General features: G+C 33.7%; 1 non-coding gene across 1 annotated transcript; it reads right to left on the reverse strand.

Moving 5' to 3' along the window:
* Positions 1–2,107: 2,107 nt before the first annotated feature.
* LOC142841940 (U6 spliceosomal RNA) lies at positions 2,108–2,212 on the reverse strand. Its single transcript, XR_012909165.1, has one exon. It is a non-coding gene; the product is annotated as a U6 spliceosomal RNA (small nuclear RNA).
* Positions 2,213–10,108: the final 7,896 nt, after the last annotated feature.

Consider the following 10,108-nt stretch of genomic DNA (forward strand, 5'->3'; position numbering starts at 1 on the left):
TGTGCGCCACCACCGCCCGGCTAATCAAATATGTTTTTAAGTACACATTGTTTATGTCCTATTTGCTAGTGAATTCACTTTAGTGGCAGAGTCTTGCTTTGATTTGAGTATTGATATGCAGCAAGGGAATAGTTATATTAATGAAAGAATTTGATACATGTATGCCAATGCATAAGAAAAAATGCCCTTTTTAGATTAATTTTAGAAGAAACAGAATAAAGAGGAATTTCTTTATCTCTACAAGAGGACTATACCTGGCAAAAGATAGAATCTCTCTTTTCCTGTTTCTTTACTGACATGATTCTCGCTCATGCAATAAATGATCTACACTTTTGTATTTAATTCTATCCCTTTTTGTCTCTATACTTTGACACATTTTTGGATTCAAGACACATTTGTCTTGACTTCTTCCTTCAACACTCTATCAAAAATGGCAGTGTGACGCAAACTGCAATGTAAATTGCATTTTTATTTTTTAATAACTGTAAAAATAGCTTTTCTGTCAAATCTGACAAATGCTTCTTAGTGTGCTGGCCTTGGATATGTTCATCTGTACAGTTCTTCTATATTGCTAAGCTATTGAAGAAAACTGACAGATAAGTTTCTTTGAAGTGATGAGGAAGTGCATAGAGGTTCAAACAATGGAGTACTCAGGCATATATGAAACATTTCTCTGTTCAGAATAGGTCCTCTTAAGCAGTTATTATAGCTATTAACCAAGGAACTAATATTTCTATTTATGTTAGTATTATTTATAGTTGTATTAAAGCTACTTAGTATTAATACTGAACCAAACACTGGGTTGTAGCCAGGCAGTGGTGGCACACACCTTTAATCCCAGCACTTATGAGCCAAAGGCAGATGGATCTCTGTGAGTCTGAGGTCAGCTTGGTCTACAAGAGCTAGTACCATGACAGCCTCCAAATTCCATAAAGTGGAACACATCCATCTGCCAGATTTCATTCCTTTGAGTACCCTTTGGGTTACTCCCTGCAGGCAACAGTGTTTGATTATAGAAAGAACAAGTAGGACATCTCTTTATAATGTCCTTAGCTAGTTGCTATGTAATACAAAATTATTTCTTTAGGCCTTTACTATTGACGTGATGCTTTTTATGAAATTCTGAGGCCTGCAACACACTTCTAATCAATAATTGTTCAATCTCAGCGTTACCTTGTGCTAGAGGACCAGGCAGACCAGTATGGGACCGGATGTGTGTTATGTACATCAAACAACGCCTATTCCTGATTATGTCTTGTACCTAATGAAGTCAACTCTGTGTCATCTGTATAAATTCAACAGTTTCAATATGCAAGATAACTCTGCATATTGTGAATCTGTAACTATATTAAGAGGTTCTTTAAAATCTCTTAGCACCATAAGATTGACATATAATTCTGCCTTCTGAACAGAATTATAAGGGCCTTGTTCCACCTTACTCAATTCATCTGACTTGTAACCTGCTTTCCCTGATTTATTTGCATCAGTTATAAAACGTACGATTCTAGGAAGAATCCAAAAAGTTCTCTTTATGAGGTTAAGTCTATCAGTTTTGGGATAGTTGCTATTAATTTGTCCCAAAAAATTAGCACAAGCCCTTTGCCATGGTTCATTGTCTTCCCATAACTTTTTTATTTCATCAGTAGTGAAAGGCACTATAATTTCTGCTGGGTCTATACCTGCTAGTTGACGAAGTCTCAGTTTACCTTTTATAATAAATTCAGAGACCCTTTGTACATAAGTTTTCAATTTTTTTACTTGGTTTGTGTGGCAAAAAGATCCATTCTAAAATAGTTTCTTCCCTCTGCATTAAAATTCCTGTAGGAGAAATTCTGGAAGGCAATATGACTAGGATGCAGCTAAGATTTGGGTTCACCCTCTCCACATGTGCCTCTTGTAATTTTTCCTCAATAATTGTCAGTTCCTTTTCTGCTTCAGCTGTCAGTTTTCTGGGACTATTCAAATCTTTATCACCATCTAAGGTTTTGTTTAAATGAACTGTTAGATCAGGTGCTATCCCAACACGTGGTCGTATACTGGAACTGTCTCCTAACAATGTTTGGAAGTCATTAAGAGTCTGTAACTGGTCTCTCCTAATTTGTGCCTTAAAAATATGAAATGCTTCACAAATTTGCGTGTCATCCTTGCGCAGGGGCCATGACAATCTTCTCTGTATTGTTCCAATTTTAGTATATGTGCTGCCGAAGAGAGCTAGGAGAAAACATGTAGCTGCACCAGTGACAGATGCTGGAAGTTTATCCAGTAAGCCACACCCCCATGGCAATGCACAGATTAATGGAGATAAGTTAATTTAAGATATGAGTTAGCCAGAAATACACCTAAGCTATTGGTACTCAACAGTATTCAATAAAATATATTTTCTGTATGGTTATTTTGAGTTCTGGCAGCTGGGAACAAATTAGCAGTCTCTTAAAACAAATTGGTGTTCCAATGTTGTAGACTAAATCCATATAAATCTTGAGAGAGCTTAAAAAGTAATTCTTGAAAAAAAAACAGAAAACAAACTTAAACATTTACTTGGGTGGGCTCTGTTTGCTAGAAGCAAGCAGATGCACGATTCTATTAAAAGCAGGTTTCCTAACTCAGCAGTAGCAGACAAAAAGTCACATGGATTTGAAATAGCAGCTTCCTGAGCTGTGCATCCAGCATGAACTCCAACTCGTTTGGGAGATGAGGCTACAGAGTATTTAAATGGGTTCTGTGAGCTACAACTTGTTTAATGGCAACATAGACCCCCGGTGTGCCTAAAAATGGAGCTTTCAGAGGCAACGAACAGCTCTGCCATGCTGTACTGAGCAGAGCGATCAGACAGGGCACTTTTTGCCCTACCAATGCTGCTGCTTAAGCTTTTAAGAAACATTTAGCATTTTAAGAAACAGTCCTGATCAGAAAAGGATTACAGATACACATAAAGACAAATTCAGATGAAAAAGACCACTAAATGGGTCACAGTTTTTGATAAATGTACATAAGCTTGGGAGAGAAAAGAGAAAGAATATAGACAGTTATAAAAAGAAGTAAACGTTTGTTATTTTTAAAAAAAGTTAAAGTCCTTAAAGAGACAGAGTACAGACAGACATAGATTAAAAGGAGTAAAGAGAATTAAGCCATGTAAAGATGGAATATACCCAGAGAGTCTGAATTATGTATGTTATTGTGTTTCCTTTACATTTTTTTGGCTATGAAGGAGCTAGGTACAGAGTGACATTTCATTGTATGGGCTGCTAAGCTAAACCAACACATATATTCTAAAGGTGTCTTAATTTCAAAATTTGGGCTTAAGGATATGTTGGTTTGGAAAAGAGGTTCCTCTTTTGTTCTACAGATGAGAACCTGTGGAATTCATACATACTAATGTGACTGATGGACCAAGATCCCCCAAAAGTTTGCCATGAACACCCCCCAAAATTACTTTCTCTAACAAAAAGCAGGAATCAGTTTAAAGAGAACTCTAACCAATTTCCCAAATATTGCTTATAAATGTTTGGTTACATATAAAGAAGGATATGATATAGATTAGCATTGGTATGAATCTTGGTTTATTAATGCAAATATAAGATCAATTTTGTTATATGTGTATTTCTGCTCCTGATTAAGGTATTGTGTTTGTGCAACTCATTTTGAAATATAATGTATAATTAAGAAATATAGTTTAATTGGGAGTCATCTATAATAGTCAAACTTCTAATCATGTTAGTTAGGTTTTCTAGATATATAGAATTATATTTCTGTTAAAAAAGTATTCATCACATCTTTCAGAGACCTTCAGAATGTGCAATCTTAGGACTTTTCATGGCAATGAGACACATCTGCTCCTGGCAGCACCGATTACTTCAAGAGGAATGTGGGCATCGAAGAAGCTCCTTATGGAGATTGTTAGCCAATTGGGCAAGAAACTGCTATTTCCTGGACTGCTTGATGTTATGCTATATGAACTGGACATGCAGGCTCCACAGAGAAATGACTGCTGAACTTGCCTAAAGCTGAGACCATCATTCAGGTTTCTTGTTTCATGAAAGTGTCTACCAGATAATCTGCAGGAGAGAAAAAAAAAAGTGACTGACAAACTGCCAATACAGGTGAAATTGTCTTTGAAATTTCCTGCTTCACGGAAAAGTCTGCTGGATACTAAGTACCTGTAGGCTAAAGATGGATGACAAAATGGTACAGAAGAACTTTTGTTAAATGTCCAGATAATGAGATGTGAAGATGGATTTCCCAATGGTACAGAAGAACTTTGGGTGACCATCCAGGCAGTGAGATAGATGTCTCTGTCAATTCTAGAATTTTGGAAGTTGCTTGCAATGCACTTCCTTTTTACTTAAGTAATTTTATATCCTCCTGGAGTCTTTCATGGAGTTGAAGAATAGATATAGTTTTCTTTAATCATGATAAAAGATAAAGTAGATATAAATATTGTTACTGTAATTATTGCTCAATACCTGTTTTATTATAATAATTTTACTGTGTTAAAGCTAAAACCTTCATTTTTATTTAAGCAAGAAAGGGGGTTTATGTGGGATTCCACTCTGTATGCTGGGAATATCATTGGTTAATAAAGGAATTGCTTTGGGACTATAGCAGAGCTGTAGGAGAACGAAGCAAGGTGGGGAAATCTAAACGGAATGCTGGGAGAAAGGAGGTGGAGTCAGAGAGAAGCCATGGAGTTACTGGAGATAGATGCTGGGAACTTTACCTGGTAAGCTACAGCCACATGTAAATACACAGATTAATGGAGATGGGTTAAATTAATATGTAAGACTTAGCTGATAAGAAGTTAGAGCGAATGTGCCATCAGTGATTTAATTAATATGGTTTCTGTATGATTATTTCAGGGCTAAGCAGCCGCTAAGTAACCCTCCTACAGAGATGTCTCTGTTAATTCTAGAGCTTTGGAAGTTGTTTACAATGCACTTCCTGTTTACTTAGGTAATATTCTATCCTTCAGGAGTATTTGATGCAGTCAGAGAATTTGTAGTTAAATTTGTAGTTTTCCTTAGTTATGATAAAAGATTAAGTAGATATAAATATTATAACTGTAATTATTGCTTGATACCTATTTTGTTATGTGTAGTTTTACTATGTTACATTTTGAACCTTCCTTTTTATTTAGACAGAAAAGCGGAGATGATGTGGGAAGTCCTTCTGTATATGTATTACTTTTATTGGTTAATGAATAAAGAAACTGTCTTGGGCCTGAACATGGCAGAACAGAGCTAGGTAGAGAAAACAAAACTGAATGCTGGGAGAAAGGAGGCATAGTCAGGAGAAGCCATGTAGCCATGCCGAGGACAGATACCAGGACTTTATCTGGTAAGTCACAGCCTCATGGTGATACACAGATTAATGGAGATAGGTTAATTTAAGATATAAGTTAGTCAAAAGTATGCTTAAGCTATTGGTCAAACATATTGCAAATAGTATAATGTCTGTATGATTATTTTGAGTCTGGGCAGCTGGTAACAAAATAGCGGTCTCCTACAACACCAAGGTAATATTTCATAGAGAAAAACCTTGATGAAGTGTTGATAATATACTTTCAGAGCACTAATAGTAACAGAATGAACTACATGAGTTCTTTGATGATAGTCAAAAATGATTCTCCCACAGACACAAGAAGAATATTCAATAACAAATAATTATGAGATAATTTTTTCTTCTTCCCATGAAATTTCTGTCAATATGTAGGGATATAATGGCTTTAATGTTGTAATAAAGTTTTTGTGCTTCTAATATAATTCATTCTAATATGACTAATTCTTTAAGAAAAGGAAATGTGGATATAGGTAAACCGCTTCTTGAAAAATTCCACCATGAAAGGAAAATACATATACAATTGCATTGAAGTTGAGCAAAATTCCATAGAGAACTGTTAGTTCTGGATTTTTCATGCTATCAAAGGGAAAACACTTACCACTGTGAAAACTTAGTACATATATTTTACATATACTCTTGTACATTGCATACCTCTTACCTTCCATGTGTCTTTCAATCAGGTTGACAAATACATATAAAAGTATAGTGAAGTAAAAGCTTTTAACCTTTGTTTTCCTGTGATTCTTCATTTGTTTAAAGTAATTAAATATAACATTGCCCAGAAATATTTATCTTTTTTAAAAGTTACATCATGAAAACTGAGAATTCATTAAATAATTTTCAAACAATCATTGTGTGGATGTCTTTCTGCTCTAATATAGTTCCATATATATACTCAATTTTGGTATTATTTAAAATATTCTCAAGCTGACATTCTCATTAAACACAATTTAACAAAATCATTTCAAAGTGATTTTACTGCAATTGTAAGATAATGAATTAAATAACTAATTAGACTTTAATTATAACTTCATTAAGTGTAATTGACTTTGCATAGTTTAATAAACTGCTTGAAAAAAGATCAGATACAATCATTTTGACTCTTATTTTATTATTCTGCTAAATAACACACACATTGTATGTGAATATATAAAATAACACAGTTTAGTTCTGAGAGTACATGATAACTTTTCAATTATATTATAGCATTTCTCTGATAAAATCCCATGTCCAATATAGTTATTGAGTACATGCACTTACTATGGATCATTGTGGAAAATTATTATACCTGGGCAAAGATGTGGTACATCTGTTTCTGCTGTGAAATATTACATTAACTATATAAAGGTGTGTTATTTTTGTTTGTGCTACATTTAATTCTGAAAATATGCGTTGATTTTTGATTCATCTTGAATGCCTAAGGCACCTCATTGTTCTAATAAAATGTTGCATGGGCAATATCTAGGCAGAAAAAGAACAGGCAGGTCTAGCAGGCAGACAGAATAATTTGAGACTAAAAAGGTGGAGAAACCTAGACTCAAGAAAATAAAAAAGAGGCAAGCCCAGGTCAAGGATCCAGGCAGATGCTAACCAGTTAGGCATAGAAAAGCAGTGAAAATAAGATATACGGAGGTAAGAAAGATAATAAGCCCTGAAGCAAAAGGTAGATAAAAAGAAACAGGTTAATTTAAGCTAAAAGTGCTAGCCATATACATGCCTAAGCTAGGTTCAGCATTTCATAACTAATAGTCTCTGCGTTATGATTTGTGAGATGGTTAGTTTCCCCAAACAAAAAGCCTGGTAGAGATCATTTGAACTGTTCTTTTTCAAAATTATTGCAAGTATAAAGCAGTGAAAAGTTTTATTGGCATACTTTGATTGTAAATAGTAATGAAATATGTGGACATTTTTGTTCATGAATCTCATACATTTTGTCTATACTCTATCTTGCACCATTACCATCCTGCAAAATCTTTTGTTATGATATTGTTAAGATTTTGTTACTTAGTTTTCTTTGTTTGAGATAGTGTTTGATTTTATATTAAATTTTGGTGATATTGTATTTTATATTACCTTTAAATTCTTTAGATATAAACTTCAGATATTAGAACAAACTTCAAATAAGAAATATTAAGTTATCATTATTTAAATATAACTCATGGACTTACACAGCCAATTTGTATTCTATTTGGTCCTTAATCTTGGTTGTTATTGTGAGTTGGATGCCTGTATGTTCAAAGTTCTCTTTCAGTTGGACAACCTAGAACTGGCTGAATGTACAGTGACTGAAATTAAAACTACTTGGCATCAGCATATTATATATCTCATTTTTACTCTGTGTCTATGTAAAAATTCTTCCAAATTGATTCTTGTAATCTCAAAATAATTAATCTGAATGATACATAGTTTTAAAAAATTTATTTAGGGAACCAAATTAGGCACTCCGAGAAGAATTTGGATGGGCTCTTCCAAAGGGGTGTGTAGCATTAGAGTGGGTTTCATGCTATGAGTTTTTAGAAATTTTATGAATATTTTGGAAGTAGGTTGCAAAATTATGGGGTTAACACAGAACCTTCTTTTCCTCTGCTGATCTGGACAGGAACCTTCTATTAGGGTAATTGTTCCTGTGATCCTTTTCAAACCTTTACTAAAAGAAGGTTGAAACCACAATAAAAGTAATATTTAAATGAAACCTGTTGTACACACTTTGGGCTCATTACTTGTAAGTGAGAAAATTTATTGTGTTAGTTTCTGAGAAATTGGAAAGAACTTAACAGAATCTTTAAGGAAGCATAATCACAAAGGTGCAATCTTGTTGTAGGAGGCCTATTGTTCTTTTCCTGTCCATCCTGACTCAAAATAACCACTTAGAAACTATATTATTTACAATATTGTTTGGTCTATAGCTTAAGCATATTGCTAACTAGCTCTTACATCTAGAATTAACCCATTTATGTTATATTATATTTTACTATGGGGTTTGTGGCCTACCAGCAAGGTTCCAGCTGGCATCTCATGTCTTTCCCCTGTGGTAGCTACATGGCATCTTGCAATTCTGCCTTCTTTTTCCTAGCATTCAGTTTAGTTTCCCCCATTTAGCTCTACCCTGTCCTATCACATGCCAAGCCAGCTTCTTTATTCATTAACCAATAAAAGCAACACATATACAGGAGGGCTTTCCACACCATACCCTGAACACCAGAGGGCAAAATTACCAAAATACAGCTATAGTTTTTCTTGATTAAGTCCTATATAACTTCCTATTTAGTACTCTGACACTAGAAAATGACCATGCTGATAACTGGGAAAAAAATCAAAACACAAAACCAATGAGAACAGGGTGCTTGAATTCCTGGGAAAATTTCAGAATATGGACAGAAAAAAATATAAAGTACTTTTATTACTACATTGTTGTATCATTTAATTAATTATATGTAGAAATAGATGATTGATAGATAGCTAGAGATAGTACATAAATATCCATAACCCTCATTATCTCCAAGAACTAAGAATTTGACTTGTTAATTCATTTCTCATTTATCTCACTCATTCCAGGACAGGAACCAAAAGCTGGCGAGAAACCCTGTTTCAAAAAACAAACAAACAAACAAACAAATAAATAAATAAATAAATAAATAAATAAATAAAAATAAAAGTATGTTTTAGATTTATTTATTTATCCTGCATGTGTATTTGTGGACCACATGAGTTTCTGGTGCCCATGGAGGTTAGAAGAAGGTGATGGAGTCTGTGGAACTTGAGTTACAGATATGAGCCATAATGTAGATGTTTGGAACCAAAACCAGAACATATGTAAGAATAAGTGCTTTTAACCACTCAAACATTTCCCCAGTGCTTCTGCTTTTGGCCAAGTATAGTTTTCTCCTTTACAATGCAATTGGCATTTGGGTCCTCTTCTTTGTACCATAATCTCAGGTGATAAAAGCACCCAATTTTAAGCAGAACTGGTAACAGTTCTATATACAAACTATTCTTTCTGATTTGTATATCTCATATTGCTCAAGATTTGATATTTTAAATAGTATTAGCTGCATGATATGGGGAAACTGCTAGTAGCTTTAGTGGTGCTGTTGCTCTTAACTGTTAATTTTTATTCAGGATCTTTTATAAACTATTTAAATCTTATACTTTTGTCACCAATAATAAATGATATATTTTTAGCTAAATCATAATTTAGAGATAATAAAATATATCCATAAACATCTGGAATTAATATTTTCTTATATTTACTAAAATGATCCTATGAAGTTTAATCATGATTTCAACATTCATCCAGGTACTAGATAATATAGACTTAACTTTTCTCTTTTTCTAAACAACAAGGTCATCTAAAAGTAAGATTATAGTGTTTATTTTACAATTTTCTTTGTACTGCATAGCCCTGGACATAAAGCATAAAAAATATGCATGACTTTCTAGTTTTCGAGAAATATATTAGAACTTTGCATAATCCTCATGGATACACTAATGAACATTGTATTCCTAACTGTTGTTATTTGTTTATTCTATTGTCATTTAAACTGGCAATGCCCCCAATATCACTGGGTAATAGGTTTTGTTTTTCAATAGATGGACTTCAAGGTTATAGCATTATGAAGGAATGTGACTTGTAAGAACATGCAAATTTGTTACTCTAAAGTGGCTATGTATGATCCCTTTGCTTAATCTTACAGTGCTTTGGAGCCAGTATCATCTTAGGCAAAATAAATGAGATATATAGGGTTTATTTCCTTAAGTTTTCCATATATTT

This window comes from Microtus pennsylvanicus, chromosome X (assembly GCF_037038515.1).
Source record: "Microtus pennsylvanicus isolate mMicPen1 chromosome X, mMicPen1.hap1, whole genome shotgun sequence".
In the NCBI taxonomy this organism is placed as follows: Eukaryota; Metazoa; Chordata; class Mammalia; order Rodentia; family Cricetidae; genus Microtus; species Microtus pennsylvanicus.